At 41.4% G+C, this 22459-nt stretch overlaps 1 protein-coding gene across 3 annotated transcripts in view; it reads right to left on the bottom strand.

The window, feature by feature from the left end:
* The window catches only part of LOC127574701 (ras-related protein Ral-A), a 64284-nt gene that overhangs the window by 16083 nt on the left and 25742 nt on the right, over positions 1 to 22459 (bottom strand). Inside the window, exon 1 of one of the 3 annotated variants that reach the window (XM_052023986.1) lies at positions 17294 to 17599. The exons of 1 other annotated variant lie outside the window; for it this stretch is intronic. The gene's annotated coding sequence lies outside the window, so the exon portion shown is untranslated. Of the gene's footprint in view, positions 1 to 13753; positions 13883 to 17293; positions 17600 to 22459 lie in introns of those variants that run through there. One more of the 3 variants, XM_052023987.1, reaches the window with a different exon arrangement.

The raw sequence follows: 22459 nt of genomic DNA, 5'->3' as shown, positions 1-22459 counted from the left end.
GTAATAATGAAGATGGAATGGCCATTCAGGTAATGTAATGAAGACAAAATCCACGCAATCATTTGAAAACTGGTAGTATGAAACAATAAACAGGTTGTTTCTGCATGTGAAAATGAACTATTTCCATACTTAGTTTAAAATCATGACCACAAACTAAATTCAGCCATTTTATGAAAGAAACATCAAATTTAAAGGCAATTAAATCCATTCATGCTGTATCAATGCAAGTATTTCCCACCATAGAAACTTTTGTGCTTAGATTCAACATGCATGATAAAGCAGCATTTTTGGATGGAATCTACAGCCTCATGTAAACAAAATCTTTTAGCTGGTTTCTCCAATCTTCTGAGAACCATAATATGTAATTCTCAGTTCTCAGATTCAACAGAAGGTAGAAAAACAAGGCACTGTGTGTAGGCTGGGAAATCATCTTGCAGCATAAAAGATGTCCTGCCCACATACCCTAAGCAGCACACAGGAGCCACCAACTTCATTAGCATAGCTTTGCTGTCTAATGTTACTCAGACCTCAAAAGAACTCCAGGCCTAATTGTTAGTTCTGAGAAAAACAGATTAAGTTAATTAAATTGATACAACTGAATTCACTTGAAATAAAAATAAAACAGCCCTCAGTTTACTTGTGGGCTCAGTTGTAACTCATATGTTCATATTCAATACGCACAAATTGAGCAACTGTAGCTTCCTGTTAGAAGCTACGACAGGTGATATACTTCTATTAAATGCAGACTGCTTGTTTCTGTTCACAGACGTGTGACACAAACCAGCCCATTCAACTTTTAGCAGAAAACAAATTTTGTACATTGGAAGTAAACTATCATTTCATTGTCCTAAACCAATGTACTAGTCAACTGAACAATGCATTGCATCAATTTATTAGAGTTTAACATAACCAGCAAAAACAACCAGAAGGGAGATAAAAAGGTTTTTTTTTTGAAAAGTGATTTGGCATGCACTACCTGGAAGAAGATTTGGAGGCAACTTTCAAAAGAAAATTGGATAAATACTTTAAAACTTTAGAAGGGTATTAGGAGGAAGGAATGGGACAAAATAGGCAATTCTTTCAGACAGACAGTATTAGCATTTGATCAGTCTGAAATGCTGCAATGTGACCAGATGTAGCACTGTTCCTTAAACCTACATCGGACAGCATTATAATAGTGCAATAGGCCACAGACATACGACAGAGTGGAATGGAGAATTAGAGGCAGGCTAAAAGCTCAGGGTCATCCCTATGGACTGACCACAGGTACTCTACAAAACCATCCCCTAACCTACCTTTGGTTTCTCCAACTGAGAAACTGAGTGGAATACACTAGGTTGGAAGAAATGCAAGTGAATCACTGCTTCACTTGAAAGGATGATTTAGGTCCTTAGGTGTGGAAGGAGAAGAGATGAAAAGAGGTGTTGCATCTCTTGTGGTTACATGGGAAAGTGACATAAGGAGAGTGGTTGCTGGGGATGGAAGAGTGGACCAGGGTATTCAGAGGAGAGGGAAAGATTTGACTGGTGGAATCCCTTTACAACTCCCTTGTCTGCTTTTCTGTCTTGACCAGCCACTCCCCTTCTTACAGCACTTTCCCATATACTGTAAGATTTGTCCTTTTATCTCTTCCTTTACCACCATCCAGGGAAGTTTGAGGAACCACAACTCATCTGCTGTCTGGGCATGCTGCACTTTTTCAGACTCAATATTGAATTCTACAACTTCAGGAAACTAGCCTTTTCTGTATCAGAATTAGCCAGCCCATTTGTGATACTGGCTCAGTTTTCCATTACCACAGCCTGAGCTGCCAGACGTGTCCTATAGCTCCACTATTTATAAATTTATCTTCCTTTCTATTCTCACTCTTTAACTGCTCTCATTTCATAGCTTTGTTCCTTTGTTATTTTCTAACTGCCCCATTAAACCAAACAGATGTTCTTGTTTACAGCTTGTCCCTAAGGCAACCCTGACACCCCACCCCACCTCCACCCCCCAGAGATATTCCCTTTGTCCCATGCACCTCTCTCCCACTATCTCTACCATTCAAAACTAAGCTGTTTTGTATCTGTCCTAACTTCGACAAAGGGTCTTCAATCAGAAATGTTAATTCGGTTTCCCTTTCCACCATTGCTGCCCGACTTAGAGATTTCCCAGCATTTTCTGTTTCTCATTTAGATTTCCAGCACCAGTCCAATCAAATCAGGTGAGGAAGACGGCAGTGAATCAATTAGATATTTTAAACAATAACATGGTAGTTTAATGGTTAACTTTACTGATACTAGCTTTTACGTTCCCCAGAATTCATGGTGGGGTTCAAACTTGTCTCTGAATTAATAGCCCAGTCCTCTGGATACTAGTCAATTAACTTGATCACATTACTATAACTGTCCATACCAATTTGAAAAATGCATACCAGTGCTCCAGGTACTTAGTTCTATTGGAAATTAAAGACAAAACAAGAATCCCAAGTCATTGATTAACTGTACTTTAAAAAATTTGCAATATATCTTCTGAGCAATCTGCATGACTCCATTCCAATTCATATTTTGCTCTTAAATAAATTTGAAATCTCACGAAAATGTTAAAATGTTAAGTATTCCTCCTACTTTATCCCAGGCACCATAAATTATTCCCCAGCTGTGTGGTTGGAGCATGTGAGGTAACTCATTTCTGCTCCTTAACAGTAAGAGCTGCACAAGGGCAGTTCAAGTTTATTAAAAGCCACTTCTGTTAAATCTTTGAAGACTGAGGTTCTCAAAATGAAGCCTTTTGGACCTAATAAAATTGAGAAAAAAAATAGGTGAATAAAAGAGAAAGGAAAAACAAGCAACAAGTTTCAGGTAGCGATTGCAGCTGGGGAAAGTTTTAAAATAGTTTTTTTTCCCCTCTTCACATAGCTTTCAGTTTCTGTCATGATAGATCCAAGTTCCTTAAAATATCAAAGTACACAATGAACTACATTTAAATACACTGATAAAAATCATTGATTTAAATTTTAGTATACCCGTCTATTTTAATCATCATATGCCATAAGGGGTTAACAAACTGCACCACTTAGACATTCTTACATGATATCACTTGCACACCATGAGGTAAATGCCAAGTGATGATCAATGTAGGAGCACCTACTTCTTGGGAAACAAGTAAATGAACAGCGCAGAATAGCAAATGAACAGAGGGATACAAAGTGAACAAATTAGTAAAAGCAGCATCACATCAGTAAAACAATTAAAATGGTAACAAAACAATGGAACTTGGTTTAAGGCAGTTTAATTCAAAAGTAGAGCAGTTTGGTTAAACTGTATTGGAGCCTGGTTAAGCTACACTCAAGGGTACAATTCAGGTAAAAATCACAAAATTGAGAGAGTCTCTGCATGGACATTTTGTTACTATGGAGAACAGTGGTAGAAGATTGGAGCTATTTTACATTAATTTGGAAAATATTTGATTCACAGTTGAGCAATTTTAAAATCACAAATGTTATAAAAAGAAACCAGTCTGGTCATCTATAGCCAAACATCTTATAAAGAGCTGATGATAATTAAGAATCGCACAAAGAAGCCTCAAAGATCAATTAAATGCAAAATTTTACTAAGACCAGAATTAATCCAGTTTTGATATCTTCAAATGTTATATTAGTTTCCATGCTAGAAAATCAATAACTTTTTTTTAAAATGGTGATGGACATCACCCATTCACACCATATTGTCTAAAGAGCAATGCCATTAAATTTTACTCAAACAAGTGGGAAATAGTTTGAGAATGAAATAACTGGAACACCAATCAATCTTAATCATTTTTAGATATGTGAAAAGGGCAAAAGGAGTAGACAAGTGAATGCATATCAACAATTCAGATATGCCCCAAATCATGTGAACATCATCCTTTGTCCAAAATTTGGTCGATCTCCCTTACAGCCACAAGAAGTCAATACCTTTTCTCTCTTTGACCCTTCTCCACAGTTGGGTTCCCCACTTAGAATTAATAGCAAGCTGAGCCAGGATCAGTGGACTATTGTTACAGCCTACTTGTTCAGTACAGGCTGGTTTCCAGACTTTAGAATCATCAGGTGTTCAGGTACCAGTACATACTGCCATGGTGGTGTAGTGGACAGTGAAGAAGGTTCTCCAAGATTACAACAGGATCTAGATCAACTAGGAAAGTGGACAAAGGAATGGCAGATGGAATTTAACTAAAGTGTGAAGTGATGTATTTTGAGAAATTAAACCAGGGCAGGACATGCACAGTCATGGCCCAGGGAGTGCTGTGGGACAGACCTAGGGATACGTACATAGTTCCCTGAAAGTGGTGACACAGGTAGACAGGTTGTAGAAGGAAGCATATGGAATGCTTGCCTTCATCAGTTGGGGCATTGAGTACACAAGTTCGGATGTTGTGTTACAGATGTCGGTGAGACTGCACTTGGAACATTGTGTGTAGTTCTAGTCACCAGACTACAAGGAGGATATGATTAACCTAGAGGGTGCAGAAAAGATTCATGCAGATATTGCAGACACTGGAGGACTTGAGTTACAAGGCGAGATTGGATAGGCTTTTGCAGTTTTCCAGTCCACTAGAATAATTTTTTAAAATCAAAAACTTTGGAATATTATTGTTAATATATCAAAATATTCAGTCCTGTGTTGAAATTTTCTGATCCTGGAGATTTTTCACTCTAGTGCAATTTTTTCCAAAGTCCTGTGCCTGATTCAATATAGTTTACTTGTAATGCCTGGAGGATGCCCTGTGCCTGGCTACTTACTACTAATGCAAATTAATCATTCAACTTGTCCACAGTTTTCCATTTATAGTATTACAGATATCCATTTTTTTTTCAAAAACCTACACGCCTCCCAACCACCTTTTATTATAATTACAACTTATTAAAATTATCTTCTAATGTTTAATGTTTCTTTCCATGCTTTTTGTAGATTTTTACCATTTGGTTTTGTCACTTTTTGATATCCTTCTGATAGGCAAGAGTTTTTGCCTTTTTCATTTAATATTATCCTTTAGCTCGTGTTATTCCAAGGCTGGGTTCTCCTGACCATTTGGGAACATAATTTGTGGAGCTCTGGCCATTTGAGAACATAAATCATCATGACATAGAACCAGTATTTATAAACACTCCATTGTTCTGTTGGCATTTCGACCATTAGTAAATTGGACCGTGGGCAGTCTATTTTATCACATGGATGCTAATCCCAGGACAATGGAGTTGTGTTCTGCAATAACTTATGAATTCTCAAATAGGACTTTTAGTTTTAGATGCTGACTTCAGGTAACCCATGCATAATGGCCCTTCAGGTTACAGAAAATCACTCTTACAAAAATCAGAAGTCACTGCCCAAAAATTTGAGATGCAGAATAAAATTGGCTTTCACCAATTTTTCTGGGGACATAATGAGATACTCTGCCCCTACCTCAGGTCATCTGCTGCTGACACCATCTGTAGCTTCGTTAATTTTAACTTGATCGTCTTCTTGTTCTACTCTGCATAAATTTAACATTCACAGAAGCTGACTGTCACTAACTCACAGAGTACTAAAGGCCTCTACAATCAAGGCTATTCACACAATCCAATATTAACCCCAGTTAAGCAATAGTTGGTTTTAAAATTCTTATTCTTGCTTTCAAATCTTTCGGTTACCCCTCCTAATATTCTTCAGGCCCAAACTCTGAAATCACCAATTCTGCTATTTTGATCATACCCACGTTTCAGAATCAGGTTTATTATCACTGACATATGTCGTAAAACTTGTTGTTTTGTGGCAGCAGTACAGTGCAAGACAGACAAAAATTACTGTAAGTTACAAAAATAAAGAGAGCAAAAGAGGAATAATGAGGTGGTGTTCATGAACCATTCAGAAACCTGATGGCGGAGGGGAAAAAGCTGTTCCTGAATCATTGAGTGTGGGTCTTCAGGCTCCTGTACCTCCTCCCCAATGGTAGTAACGTGAAAAGAGCATGTCCCGGGTGGTGAGGGTCGTTAATGATGGATGCCACCTTCTTGAGGCGCCACCTCTTGAAGATGTCCGATGGTGGGGAGGGTTGTGCCCGTGATGGAGCTGGCTGAGTCTACAACCCTCGGCAGCCTCTTTTGATCCTGCACATTGCAGCCTCCACACCAGGCGGTGATGGAACCAGTCAGGATGCTCTCTGCCATACATCTGCAGAAATTTGTAAGGGTCTTTGGTAACGTACCAAATCTCTTCAACCTCCTAATGAAGTAGAGCCGCTGGCGTGCCTTCTTTGTGATTGCATCAATGTGTTGGCCCCAGGATAGATCCTCTGAGCTGTTGACATCCAGGAACTTGAAGCTGCTCACCCTTTCCACTGCTGACCCCTCAATAAAGACTGGTACGTGTTCTCCCGATTTCCCCTTCCTGAAGTCCACAATCAGTTCCTTGGGCTTGCTGACATTGAGAGCGACGTTGTTGTTGCAGCAACACTACTCAACCAGCCGATCTATCTCACTTCTGTAAGCCTCCTCATCACCATCTGAGATTCTGCCAACAACAGTGGTGTCATCAGCGAATTTATAGATGGTGTCGGAGCTGTGCCTAGCCACGCAGTTATGAGTGTAGAGACAGGAAAGCAGTGGGCTAAGCACGCATCCTTGAGGTGCACCTGTTGATTGTCAGCGAAGAGATGTTACTACCAATCTGCACTGACAGTGGTCTCCCGATAAGGAAGTCTAGGATCCAGTTGCAGAGGGAGGTAGAGGCGCCCAGGATCTGAAGCTTAAATGCTCCACAGGCAGTTCAGTTGTCAAGACAGTAAGCTCTGGAAAACCCTCTAAGTTTTTCCAATCTTCCCTCATTTACCACCCTGAAGACCTTTCTTTGACCAATTTTGTCATATGCCACAATAAATTCTTCAGTGTCAAACCTCATTTCATAGCATTCCTGTGTAGCAACTTGGGTTGTTTTGCTATGGTAAAGACTTTGTATAAAAACAACTTGCTGTTATTGCTTACTTCAAATTCTAAATGTTCACAATAATATTTTAAACGTTTGAAATGTTTTTGAGAAAGTGCATCCACATAGAACATTACAGCAGTTCAGGCCCTTCAGCCCACCATGTTGTGCCAACATTTGATCCTGCTCCAAGAGCAATCTAACCCTTCCCTCCCACATAGCCCTCCATTTTTCTATCATTCATGTGGCTAAGAGTCTCTTAAATGTTCCTAATGTATTTGCCTACACCACCTCTGCCAGCAGTGCATTCCATGCACCCACCGTGTGTAAAAAGAAACTTACCTCTGACATCCCCCTTATACCTTCCTCCGATCACCTTGAAATTATGCACCCATGTGAGAGCTATTTTCGACCCAGGAAAAAGTCTCTGACTGTCCACTCGATCCATGCCTCTTATTATCTTGTACACCTCTATCAAGTCACCTCTCATCCTCCTCTCCAAAGAGAAAAGCCCTAGCTCACTCAACCTATCCTTATAAGACATGCTCTCCAATCCAGGCAGCATCCTGGTTAATCTCCTCTGCACCCTCTCTAAAGCTTCCACATCCTTCCTATAATGAGGCAACCAGAATTGAATACTCCAAGCATGGTCTAACCAGAGTTTTATAGAGCTGCAACATTACCTCACGGCTCTTGAACTCAATACCCCAACTAATGAAGGCCAACACACCAATGTCCTATTGTAAACTACAGCAACCTTCCACACTATCCACAACACTACCAACCTTTGTCATCTGCAAATGTACTAACCCACCCTTCCACATCCTCATCCGACATTTATAAAAATCACAAAGAGCAGGGGTCCCAGAACAAATCCCTGTGGAACACCACTGGTCACCCTCCAGTCAGAATACGCTCCATCTACAACCACCCTCTGTTTTCTATGGACGAGCCAATTCTGAATCCACACAGCCAAGTTTCCCTGGATCCCATGCCTCCTGACTTTCTGAAATGAGCCTTCTATGAGGAACCTAATCAAATGCCATACTAAAATCCATGTACACCACATCCACTGCTCTACCTTCATTATGCTTTGTCACATCATTAAAGAATTCAATCAGGCTCATGAGACATGACCTGCCTGGTCATCCTCCTATTCTTCACATACATGTAGAACACCTTGGAGTTTTCCTTAATCCTGCTTGCCAAGGCCTTCTCATGCCCCCTTCTAGCTCTCTTAAATCCATTCTTAAGCTTCCTTCTAGCTACCTTGTAAGTGTCCAGAGCCCTGTCTGATCCTTGCTTTCTAAACCTTAGGTAAGCTTCTTTCTTCCTCTTGACAAGATGTTCTACATCTCGTCAACCATGGTTCCTTCACTCCACCATCTTTACCCTGCCTCAATGGGACAAACCTATCCAGAACTCCATGCAAGTACTCCCTAAACAACCTCTGCATTTCCACTGAGCACTTCCCCAATTTCATCTGTTCCCAATTTATGCTCCCAAGTTTCTGCCTAATAGCATCATAATTCCCCCTCCCCCAATTAAATACTTTCCCATATCATCTGCTCCTATCCCTCTCCAAGGCTATTGTAAAGGTCGAGGAGTTATGGTCACTGTCTCCAAAATGCTCTCCCACTGAGAGATCTGAAACCTGAACAGGCTCATTGCCTAGTACCAGGTCCAGTATGGCCTCTCCTCTAGTTGGCCTGTCCACTTACTGTGTCAGGAATCCTTCCTAGACACACCTAACAAACTCTGCCCCATCTATCCCCTTTACACTAAGGAGCTGTCAATCAATATTAGGGAAGTTGAAAGTCACCCATGGTTATTTTCGCACTTCTCCCGATCTACTCCTCAGTGTCTCTGCTGCTATGGGGGGGGTCTGCAGAATATTCCTAATAGAATTATCACTCCCTGGTGAAAGAATTAAACAATTTAGCATATTTGACTGGAGAGAAGAGACTGCAGATGCTGGAATCTGGAGAAAAAAATGCTGGAGGAACTTGGCAGGTCAGGCAGCATCTGTGGAGGGAAATGGTTTGACATTGGGCCAATATCTTCCAGGCTGTGACTGGCAGTTCCAAAAAGACTTTACATGACCAGTGCCACAAGACTCCTACCACACATTGCACCTGAAGATCAGGTCTCCCATTCATTTGAATGGGAACTCAGTCTGCAAAAAAGGAAGAGCAAGGTATTATTTTTAATTATCTTTAGTTTAATGATGATAATGACTAAGTGTTTTAATAAACTTTCAATTTAAATATCATTAACATCACCTTAAACTGTTTACATGTACATGTTAGACATTTAAAAAGTTAAAGCCTCACAGCAGTGAAAGAATCTAAAGCTCTGCTGCATGTTGTGTGTTCTGCCAGGAGATGGCAGGGTATTCCAGGGTGGGTTCCATACCTGAAGCCAAGTTGCCACTGTACCTTGCACTATCTGCAAGTTGTGGAATGATAGTGACAAAGGCCCACCAAATCTGGCCCAGCTTAGTTCAGTGTCTTAAGGGCTGTGACTCTGGTCAGATCCAGCCCATTATTTTCCAGTCCCATGACCAACTTTATTTCCAAGATGATATCACTATCTCATGTTATGCATCTGACTTGGATGCTCTTTCATTAAGACTGTATCAAAATTCTGGAATTACCTACGCAAACATCAGCACAAGAACTACAACATGTTAAGAGCCTCACATCACTTACTCAGAATTATTAAGGATAAATGCAGCTGTGCCAGTATCACTTGTGCAAAGAGCGATTTTGATGGGAAGAATAAGAGGCCAAGTACAGGACACAACTCGAAAGGGGGTACAAGTGCAAGAGATCAGAGGGTAGTTGTACATGGTTTGTTGTAAATGGCAAGACAGTTTAAGGAAGTGAATAAAAAGGTGACCCTAGGCTTTATTATCACAAGTACAAGAATACAAGAGCAAGGAAGTTAAAATGAACCTTCATAAAACATTGTTCAGCCACAGTTCGAGTACATTCTGTTATGGTACCCCACACTAAAGAAAAAGACTGATGGGGTGCAGAAGAGATTTACAATGATGATCCCAGGGATAAATAACTAGTTATGTGGATAGAGCAGAAAAGCTGAGATTATTCTCCATCGAGCAAAGATTGCAAGGGGGTCAGATAGAGGGATTTAAGATCACAGTGAGAAACTGTTCCAATTGGTTGAAAGGTCAAGAACAAGTGAATATAGAATGTAGGCAATTGGCAAAAGAACCAAAAGTGACAGGAGGAAATGCTTTCTAAAATAAAACCATGAGTTCCAGTAGTAGTGGTATAGTAGAGGCAAATTCAATTATAACATTCTAAAGAAAGCTGCAACTGCAAGCAAAGAATTTACAGGGTGAAGGGAGAAGACATGAGACTCAATAAATTGATCTAGCACTGAACCAATATGGGCTAGTGCTTAGTGGACTCCTGTGCTGTAACCATTCTGAGATTCTGAAATTTATTTTTTAAAAAATGAGGCTCAGGATATTTGGTTTGCCTATACAATGGAATTCAAACATTTTGTTTAATACTTCCCCACTATGGCCAACTTTCATTGTATGTAGTTGGCGGAGCTACAGGAATCAAACTTCAGAAAATAGACAACTGCCACAAAACTTGCCCATTAGTTCAAATGTTAAAATATATAGGGATAATATTTTTTAAATGATTAAGCAAGGTTGCAATTCATTAGATTAATTAAAACTATCCTTCGAGGCAGTTTTTAAAATGATAAAATTAAGAATGTACTGTATATAACAAATTCAAAAAGACTAATTTATATCCAATAAAGTTTCCTGACAGTGTCACACTGGAGCCACTACCATTTATCAGGGGCAAATGAATGGAGGACAAAAGATTATAGCAACCAGTTATAATACTCAACTGGGAAAAAAAATCTCAAAATTCACTCTCCAGAAAGCTGTGGCACTGATTTTTATTTTAAATTTGCCTGATTAGCAATTTCATTTTTGCATCCCTAGCCCCTTTGAGTATTTTTGTCGATTCCAAGATATCCCCTGGGGACTCTCTGGGATCATATGCAAGGACTTAATTGAAGTGAATTTGATATTAGGTAATTTACACACTAATCCTAATGAACAGATGGGAAAGAGCAAGATCATGCTAGAGCTCAATCAAACAATGCAAGAGCAGATGGAACTCCATAGTCAAATGGAAAGGATACCATAGACTAACCTAAAGTTCTCAGTTTTTCAAATTGGACTTTGCACAGTATGCTAGTATAAAGGTTCATTTTGACTTCCTTGCTCTTGTATTCTTGTGCCTGTAATTATGAAGCCTAGGGTCCCCTTTTTATTCACTTCCTTAAACTGTCTTGCCATTTACAACAAACCATGTACAAATACTCTGATCTCTTGTACCCTTTTTCGAATGGTGTCCTTTACTTCACCTCTTATTCTTACTATTAAAATCACTCTTAGCACAAGTGATGCTGGCACAAAAGGCATTTATCCTTAATTCTGAGAAAGTGATGTGCAGCTCTTAACATGTTGTAGTTTGTGTAAGTAATTCCTATTCACCTCTAGCTAGATAAGAATGAAGAGGTGAAAGGCTTTCAACTGCTTCCATGTATACCAAATTCCTTCTCAGATGCAGTCCTTACTTGTGATTCCACGGTAAAAAAAATGAAGAAATCTTACTCTGGTGTTAAGATCACAACACAAAATGAAGACGTTTACACTGATTGAACAGTCCAGAACTGATGAAGGATCTCGGACTTAAAACATTAACTTTTTCTCTTTTCGCAGATGCTGCCTGACCAGAGTGTTCTAATATGTTTTATTTTTTCCCCCCAACTCACGCATATTCTAGTCAAGTACCAGTTCGCACCAAACCCTTTCACTGACCAATGACACAAATACTCTAGTGACGGATGGGTGTTAGAAGCTGGATACCCTACAGCAAGTGACACCTTCTGGATGCCAAAACCATCCACAAAGCACAAGTTAACAGCATAATAGAATACTCTCTGCTTACCAATGTGGAGCATAAACAGTACTAAAAACTTCAACACCATGCAGAACAAAGTAGCCGGTCTGAACGAAACTCATCCCATCACTACTGCACCATGGCTCTAGTGTACGCCAAGTACAAAAAGTGCTGGGGTTACTCTCCGAGGCTATTCCTAAAATAACTCCCAAATGTGTGACCTCTATTGCCTAGAAAGAGTAGTGGATGCATGGAAAACACCACTACTTACAGATTGCCCTCCAAGTTTTACATCATCCCAACTCAGAAATATACTCCTGTTCCTTCACTACTGGGCCTAAATCCTCAAACTCCCTACCCAACAGCATTGTAGGAGTATCTTCACTGCAATGACTTCAACAATTTAAGATGGCTCAACATCAGGGGCAAGGGCATTCAGGGATGAGCAATAATGCTCACTTCCTCAAAATATGAAAAGAAAACCGTAGCTGGTTGAGAAGGAGTCCACAAAAGGTGTTTTTTTCCCCCAATTTCTTAATAGAAACCCCATCATCACCAGATTCAGATGTTACATGGCCGAGCTCTAATTGCCATCTAATCTCAAGGCCGCAATGACCCAAACACACACCCGAGCAAATGCCTTAAGAACAAGGCACAGAAGCAATGGGGAAAATGGATTAAAAGTCTATTTGAAGCCTTTGATAGGCTGTAGTAATGTCTACTGACAGAAGTTATTTGATAAATCTAGTTCTGTATTTCCATTATCCTTGTTACTATATTCCAATTACTGGATAACTCTGCAGGCAAAACAGACAAGAATTTTAAGGATTAAACTGCTTTGGAATGAGCCAGACCAGTAAGCCAAGGCACGGAACCTGAATGCTTGTTCAAGCTTTGGAATAAAAGTTCATAGCATTCATCAAACTAAGTGTTGTGTTCAGCAAGTAATCATTACCAACATATTCATTCTAATAAACAACTTGGATTTGAACATTTTAGTTCACCAATGCACAAAGTCCTGAACCAAGGAAAATCTGCAGGCAACTCCTGCCCGAAGGGATGCAGCAAAGTTTCTTGCTTACTGGGGTAGTGGTGCAGACTCTGAATATTTTTAAGGCAGAGTTAGATAGATTCTCGTATGAAAGGCAGAGAAGGGTATCGGGGGTAGGAGGGAAAGTGTCGCTGAGAATACTGTACAGTCAGAGCAGCCATGAACTTATTGAATGGCAGAATGGGCTTGAAGGGCCACGGTGGCCAACTCCTGCGCCCAATTCTTATGTTCATAAGACACCATGACACGAGGAGAATAAAAGAATGTTTGGCCACTAACTACAGAAGAAAAAGACAAGATGAAAGGCTTCAGAGGCCTGGCGAACTTGTTTAAATAACACACTGCCATTACATTGTTACAGGGAGTCTGAGTTTAATTCTTTCTATATCGCATCAATATATTCGCCTCTAAGTGCAAATAACATTCAAATAACGACAATTTACGTGGAGACCATTACAACCAATAATCATTACGCTTTTCCACAAAAACGACGATGCGCTGACGCATTCTGCAGCTTCCCAGCGCCTGGCTTCATTTTAGGGTGTGGTGCTTATTGTAACTTGCAACCGAAAAACAAACCAGACCTCTGCATACCGCGACACCAAAGACTTGCAGCCTGAAGTTGAAAGCTTCCTCAAATGTACAGAAGTACAGACATGCAACAATGTTTACAAATAAAGTAGCGTGTAACGAGAATTACGCGTCCACGGTGCCATTAGAAATCAAGCCACTAATCTGCAGGCGCAAAACCAGTTCAGGTTCAAATCAACAATGGGGTATCTCGACGTCTTAAAGCACTTGCACAGCCAAGTTAAACACACCATCTATTTCCCCGGCTTTGTACAGATTGTAATACTTCAAATTACACAGCATAATATTCCAGGAGAAAACAGCTTTGTTTTAATGTAGAGTGACTCGGACAAGAGCACAGGATGTTAAACAGGCAGCCAGGGCGCCCGAGCGCTATGTGCGGTTAAAAGGGGCGAGTCTGCCAGACATCACGACGTATTACGGAGGGCTGTCTCAACAAGTCAGGCTTTCCCAATCAAGCATTCCTATCAGTCAATTACTCTATTTCATTCTTGGACACAGACTGTCTGTACAAAATGACACCCAGTGATGGGGCACGGTAGAAACTAACATCACCGCCCTCTCAATCCAGTGCACAAGAGTGAATGTCATAGTTGTGTTGTCCTCAACAATCTACCTGTTGCAGATTCATTGGTAGAGACAACTGCATAGCCCTCATGGAGACTACACAATGAAGACACTCTCCATTGCTACGTAGGGAATAAATTGATGGGTTACAAGATCTAGCAGCTCAACACTAAATGTCCATGGGCTATCAGCAAAGCCATTTTAATTAATCTGTAACATCATAGCCCAAGACATCCCTAACACCACCGTCATCGTCAACCCAAACAACCAAGCCTGGTTAAACGCATGTGGAAGAATATAGCAGGTGCTGCAGGAGGGATATTTGAGCAGGACATGCCAAATCTAATAGTTATAAATAAAAGATTACATTCATGCTGAACAGCAGAAGCAATCAAGCTAAACATTTCATAACTAAAAAATATAAACAAAGTTCAGAAAGACCTGCAACATCCAAATGTGAATAGTGGTCATTAATAGATGGCGAGGGATGGACTGCTGGGTCAAAGTCCTGGAATTCCCTAACAGGATTGTGGAAGCAGCTTCATTCTTGATGTGGATTTTAATAGTTTAGTAGAGTGCTTTGGCACAACCTTCTCATGGGGGATTATTGATGGGCATGAAACGTCAACATTGCCAACAACACTCACACACCATGAACGAAAGAAAAAGCTTTTCATCCTACAATGAGCACGAGAACAGGGATTAGATTGGAGACCAAAAAAATTCAAATGATGAGTGGAAAGAAAATCAAAATTTGCTTAAAAAAATAATGAGTAGAAACTGTTCTCAGTGAAGTCTAATACAAATTCATGTATTTCAGTCTGACTCCCTTTTCAGAATGAGTGTTGTAATTTAAGATAATGTTTAATCAATACAATTTTAGTTTAAAACCACCATATTGTAAGGAGATTTCCAGACATCATCTTCCTCTTCAACCTTTTTAAATGAAGAGCACTAATCAAAGGCAACCAGATGGTGACAACATTAGAATCAGAGAGAATAAGACCTGACATGGAAAATCTACATTCATTGAATATCTTTAAAAATATCAAAATTATACTTATAGATCCTTTAAAATACAAGTATGAGCTCCTTCGAATCAAAACAACGGAGGAGGCCATTCTATCCATGCTGCTAGTATCAGCTCTTAAAACTTATGCACTCTATGCTTACTGCTCCCACCCCCACCCACCCTGAAGATTTTTTTCCTTTTTAAGCATTTCCAAATCTCTCATCTTCCCACTTTCAGCCACTGCATTGATGATATAACTCACTACAGGTTCTCTTTATTAAGGTCTTCTCTGACTTTTTTTTGCCAATTATTTTGAATCTGTGGTTACTGGCCTTCCTGCCAATGGGAAGAGCTTTGCACCATCTAAAGCCTTGATGATTTTGAGTAATTCACCCCATAACTGATGTCCTTTGCCTGATTTTCGATTTTGGTAAATCTCCTTTCAAGACCTTGCTATCCAACTACAAAACAAGAAATACGTAACAAAACAAAGCATCCCATCAAGCTTTCTTGTAATTGAAGCAAATTCAATTTGAAGCTTTAGGAATAACCAGAATTGGCAACTGCATGAGGGGCAGTGGGGGAATAATCTGGTAAATCAAATGATCTCTTAAAGAATAATTAGGACATGGAATACATTACTAGTGCAGCTAATCCTTAAAAAAAATAAACTCACAATACCAGACTGTACAATTATCTTGGTTCAATTACTAACACTGTGCCTCAGATTCAGAGCACATTTGAGTCAACTTGAACATACAATTCAGGATGAAAATCCAGCATAGGATTGAGGGAGAGTCAGTTTGAGCCAAAAAATCCATGCACACCATTTTTAAGAAGCAAGGCGTCCTGTTGCTACTTTACCTAATACTCACTCTCACCAAACAATATCCAAAACAGAAATAAATCAACTAGTTGTTTATCTTAGTTATAACTGGGACTCCATGTACACCAAGCACACTAGCCAGGAGCATTAATGTAGTCAAGTCTTACAGAATGGAACATCAGATCACAATTCTCTAAAAGTTCTGCAAAATTGCCACCATAACCTCACTTTACTTTGCATCAGCTACATCCTCTTCAATCCACATCCATTCTGTCAGGTTTGACTACTTGAATGCACTCCTGGTTGGTCTCCCTCACATATCCTCCTGAAGAAGGGCCCTGACCCGAAAAGTTGACCACCGACTTGCTGGAGGAACTCAGCAGGCCAGGCAGCATCCATGGATAAGAGTAGATCATCCTACTTGAAAACTTGAGGTCGTCCAAATTAACAGTTCCAGGTCCTAATTTGCACCAAGACCAGTCACCCCAAAGTCTCACTCCTGGGGGTGGGGCAGAGAATAGCCCAGGAATAGGGTGTAGTGGATGGCCCAGGAATGGGTGGGAGTGTAGTGGATGGGCATGGATTTGGAGGGGGGGGTGTTTAATGAATGGCCAGGGGATCGTGGATGGGTGGGTAGATGGCTGGGTACGGGGAGGGGGTTGGGGATGACCCGTGGAGGGAAGCAAGTGGGGTTGGGTAGGGGATGGGTGGGGGAGTGGGGAACGGGTGTTGGGGGTGGGGTCGAAGAGCCTGAGGACGGGGGGGGGGGTGTGGGGGCAGAGGTAGAGGGGCGGTGCCCCGGGGGTCGAGCCTGGGGATGGGATGGGGTGGGGGGGGGGAAGGTGCCCGGGGATTGGGGCAGAGGTAGAGGGGCGGTGCCCCGGGGGTCGAGCCTGGGGATGGGGGGGGGGGGGGTTGGTGCCCAGGGATTGGGGCGGGGGTCGGTGATGGCCCGGGAGTCGAGCCTGGGGACGGGACGGGGGTCGGTGATGGCCCGGGGATGGGGGCAGTGCCCGGGGGTCGAGCCTGGGGGTGGGGTGGGGTGGGGTGGGGTGGGGGGGGGAAGGTGCCCGGGGATTGGGGCGGGGGTAGAGGGGCGGTGCCCCGGGGGTCGAGCCTGGGGCTTGGGGCAGTGACCGGGGAGGTGCCCGGGGACTGGGGCGGTGCCCCGGGGGTCGAGGCCGAGGCCGGGGGACGGGGGACGGGGGACGGGGCCCGGGAGGGGGGTGTGTGTGATGGCCCGGGGACTGGGGCGTTGCCCGGGGGACGGGGGTCGGGGCCGGGCCGCGCGAACAACCACCAACCGTCGCTCCACAGACAGTGGAGCCGGGCGGGAGTACCCCGTCTCCCCACTCACTCACTCACCGACCGACCGCTGCTGCTACCGCCCGCCCGCCCCGGGGCCGCTCCGTTCACGGCGACGGCGCGTCAGTCAGCCGCTCCGCCCTGACCTGCCGGAAATTACGGAAGCGTGACGTCACGGACCCGCGGACGGATCGGTCACTTCCGCCCGGTTGCCATGGGCGAGGGTTTGGGGCCTAGTGTCCCTGTGCAGCCCGGGGGAAGGACCCACCCGAGGTTGTTGCTGCTGCTCTGCGGGCAGTGGGAGTCACTTTCCTTTCACAACTGACAATCAACCTGCATTGATGTAGCGCCTTCTGCAGATGTGCAGTGGAGAGCATCCTGACTGGTTGCATCACCGCCTGGTGTGGAGGCTCCAATGGTACTGGTATTGGTTTATAATTGTCACTTGTACCGAGGTACAGTGAAAAACTTGTCTTGCACACTGATCGTACAGGTCAATTCATTACAGTGCAGTTACATTGAGTTAGTACAGAGTGCATTGATGTAGTACAGGTAAAAACAATAACAGTACAGAGTAAAGTGTCACAGCTACAGAGAAAGTGCAGTGCAATAAGGTGCAAGGTCACAACAAGGTAGATCGTGAGGTCAGAGTCCATCTCATTGTATAAGGGAACCATTCAAGTTTGCCAGACTCAATCTCACCTCACTCAACACTTTGCTTCTCATTCTGTTTGTGGACTCAAGGAATGATACAGCACTTGTCTTAAAATAAACCAGAACAGATGGAAGTATTGGAATTGGTTTATTATTGTCACTTGTACGGAGGTACAGTGAAAAACTTGTCTTGCATACTGATCGTACAGGTCAATTCATTACACAGTGCAGTTACATTGAGTTAGTACAGAGTGCATTGATGTAGTACAGGTAAAAACAATAACAGTACAGAGTAAAGTGTCACAGCTACAGAGAAAGTGCAGTGCAATAAGGTGCAAGGTCACAACAAGGTAGATCGTGAGGTCAGAGTCCATCTCATTGTATAAGGGAACTGTTCAATAGTCTTATCACAGTGGGGTAGAAGCTGTCCTTAAGTCTGGTGGTATGTGCCCTCAGGCTCCTGTATCATATACTCGATGGGGTCGTAAGAGGCTGCAGAGTGTTGTAGGCTCAGCCAGCTCCATCACGGGCACAACCCTCCCCGCCATCGAGGACATCTTCAAGAGGCGGTGCCTCAAGAAGGCGGCATCCATCACTAAGAACCCTCGCCATCTGGGACATGCCCTCTTCTCGTTACTACCATGGGGAAGGAGGTACAGGAGCCTGAAGACCCACACTCAATGACTCAGGAACAGCTTCTTCCCCTCCGCCATCGGATTTCTAAGTGGTCCACAAACCTGTGAACACTACATCATTATTCTTCTGTTTTCTCTTACACTATTATTTATTTTTGCAATTTAAAGATTTTTATGTCGTTGCACTGTACTGCTGCTGCAAAACAACAAATTTCACATCGTATGTCAGTGGTAATAAGTCTGATTCTGAACGTAGTAAAATTTACAGTGGTGCTTTACAAGAGTATCAACAAAACAGCTGGTGTTATTAGGGCAGGCAAATCGAAGCTTAGCCAAAGCTTGAGTCAAAGAACACCCAAAGGAAGGAAAGGGAGGTTTATGGAGTGAATTCCAGTACTCAGAAACTTGGTAGTGGAAGACATAGCTGCAAATAGTGGATTGATTAAATCATATTTCTGAACAGACCATGAACACTACTTTGTTATTCCTTTATTTTTTGCACTATTTGTTTATTTTGTAATTTATAGTAATTTTATGTCTTTGCACTGTACTGCTGCCGCAAATTTCACGACATACAAGTCAGTGATAATAAACCTGATCCTGATTCTGGGGATGATCAAGAGGATAGAATTGGAAGAACAAAGATATTTTGGAGGAATATTTTGGAAATAAAGTAGGATTTTGAAAAAGATTACTTACTCAATGGGGAACCAGTGTGAGTTAGCAAATACAGGAATGACTGGTGAATGGAGTTGAAACTGGGAGAAATAGCTTTAGATTATCTGGAATCTAGGAAGGAAGGGTAGAAGGAAGGCCCCTGGATAGAATATATGGTGTGGAGTTGTGAAATCATGGGTTAACTAAAGTGTGGCTGATAGATCAAGTGTACATGAACTGCAATTGGTACTGAGGTTTTAAAGACAAACTGGTGTCTTTGTGATTGTCGATATATTTGTTCTGGACCATATTTATTTTCAAATATGTTATCAATTGCGAACTGTCTACTTCAGCCTTGGGTAGCTATTTGAGGAAAGAATAGAGTTGGTGCTTAGGGAATTGAGTTGCAAAAAAAGGGCAGGCACGGTAGTGTAGCGGTTAGCGTAACGCTATTACAGCACCAGCGACCCGGGTTCAATTCCCGCCACTGTCTCTAAGGAGTTTGCATGTTCTCCCTGTGACTGCGTGGGTTTTCTCCGAATGCTCCAGTTTCCTCCCACTTCCAAATACGTACGTAGGAAGTTGTGGGCATGTTATGTTGGCACCGGAAGCGTGGCGATACTTGCGGGCTGCATCCAGAACACTCTACACAAAAGATGAATTTCACTGTGTGTTTCGATGTACATGTGACGAATAAAGATGTCTTATTATTTATTCAATATTTGCGTTCTATAATTCAGAGAATTCACAGGCTCAGATTGTTAAATTGACAGAAGGCACAACAGTTGCAGTGCTGAATTCAGGGAATGTCTGCAAAGGACTTGTATTAATTTTTGTTAATTTTTTTCTTGCCACATGCCTTCACATGTTTTCACTGTCTGATTTTGTGTTTCTCATTCAATTATTCTGGTTTTCTACTTTTTCTTGCAATATCAATTTCTTGGTTCTCTTTTGCTGAAATCTAAGCTTTTCCAATCTTGAGGGTTACTGCTCTTTTTGGTAATATTAGAAACCTTTTCCTTTGAATTAATACTTACCTTAACTTCTCTTTTTGGCTATATCTGGATCATATTTCCTGTTGGGTTTCTTTAAATGTTAGCCATTGCTTATTTACTCTCATACCTTTTTAATGTAGTTTCCAAGTTTATTATCATAGGCATACAATACACGGGGTATAAATGCCATGAAAATTAGCTTTTTGCTGCAGCACAGAACATTACAATGTATTCAGTGTATTTAGTACATTAAAATTAAGTCTATCATAGCCATTTTGTGCTTCATACATCTGCAGGTTTAAGTTTTACACACTGGTTTCAGATTTAATTAAATTATTTCCAATCTACATTAAAAAGATCATATTGGTATCACTCTTCCCTAAAGACCCTTCAACTATAAGATTATTAATTAACCCTTTCGCATTGCACAATACTTGATCTAAACATACTGAGCTAGAAAATCATCTCTTGTACATCTAATGAATTCATCTTCCAGGCTATTACATATGGACAGCAAATCAAAATAGCTATAAAGTCCCTTATTATTATTACTCTTGTTATGAGTGCCTCAGATTTCCTGATCTATGCCATGGAGTACTACTAGTGCCTGAGGCCTATCAACAAATCTCACCAATGTTTTCTGCTCTTAGACTTTCTTAGTTTCATCCAAACCAGCTTGATTTTCTTAGCCTGGATCCTTTCTCTCTACTGTCTTTATCCTATCCAATGTTATTGAGGCTATTATCTGCCTCCTTTTCTATTTTTCCACCTCAAAAAGTTAAGTATTCTGAGATATTTAATTTCCAACCTTGTTCACTTTGCAACCACCTCTCTGTAATAGCTAATAGGTTGAACCCATTTACTTCTGGTTATTCCATCAATTCACCAATCTCATAATAAACATTGCATGTTTCAGTAGCCTCCAATTTTGTCCTTTCAGGATTTTTTTCCTGGTCAGAATACCTGAATGTCAACATGTGTCGGATACACAAAAGACTGCAGATACTGGAATCTGGAACGAGAAGCAAACCACTGGAGGAACTCAGTGGGACTGAGCAGCATCTGTAGGAGGGGGAAAGATTATCCAAATGATTCAGTTCGCCCCACAGATGCAGCTCAATTCACTGAGTTGCTCCAGCTATTTGTTTTTTCGCAACACATGTTGGATGTTTTATCACACCTTGACAGGAATGGATTATTAATGTCCATTTTGTTACCATGCCATACACCTTATCCTGTCTCCTTAATTTTATAAACTCTTTGCCAGAAACTTCCTCCTAGTTTCCTAAGCCCTCTCCCCATTTCACCAACCAGCACCCCCCCCCCCCCATCTCCATCTTAGCTAGTTAGCTAAATGGCTTAGTTAGAGCCCTAGGTATTTGACTCCCTGGGACACTGGTCCTAGCCTGATACAAGGGAGGAAAAATTGTGGACTCTGGTTGGGTGTCACAGGTTGGCATACAGTCTCCCAAGCCAGCTTGTAGGTTCCCCCACATGTGAGCAAGTGTTATTATATCATGCCAGAAACTCTGTTTTATAACATTTTTAAATTTTACTTAATCTGTAATCTCCAAATGTTTGAATAAAAAATTATATGCCTGAAATGTTAATTCATCTGTTCTGTGCTCTAATCTGCTGAATGTTTCCAGCATTTTATTGTTTCTGTTTACTCTCGGAAAGCTGATAACTTCAGTATGTTATAGGATTATCTCAAATGGCAGGAATTTTGTGTGGTAAGAAAAAGTTGTGAAAAATAAGCTGGAGGATCCAGATTTTCTGGTTATTGGTATTTCAACTTGCACTTAATTTATTGTAAAGGAATACTGCTGGCTTTAACATTACAGAAATCCAAGCTCAAAAACAGGCCAAGGGCCAAATGGATCCACCTGGAGGTAATTTTATAATGTGTAGTTGTAGTCTTTTTTTATAGACAGTATCTTATAACCCTGAAGTATGTGTCAGGCAAAGATAAAACATCTAAGTTATCTTTTTCGGTGTACGGTTTTTCTGGCCTTGTTAATCTGCATCTCTACATTGTGGCTTGTGCATCTGCAGCACTAAACCCCTGGACCTCTCTCCCTCCTTTTCTTCTTATAATCTAAGTGTTGTACAGATTCCTTATTCTTCATATAATATGCACCACCATTCTTATTCAAATGGACACTTAGAACTACAGATTTTTCCAAATTGAATCTCTGTAGAGGGCTATACTTCTCAAAGATACCCAACTATAGAGTTTTTATACTTGTAGAATGCTGATAAACTCTTCTTCTAGCTGACAACAC

This window comes from Pristis pectinata, chromosome 9 (assembly GCF_009764475.1).
Source record: "Pristis pectinata isolate sPriPec2 chromosome 9, sPriPec2.1.pri, whole genome shotgun sequence".
In the NCBI taxonomy this organism is placed as follows: domain Eukaryota; kingdom Metazoa; phylum Chordata; class Chondrichthyes; order Rhinopristiformes; family Pristidae; genus Pristis; species Pristis pectinata.
This window is presented reverse-complemented; position numbering and strand designations above follow the sequence as displayed.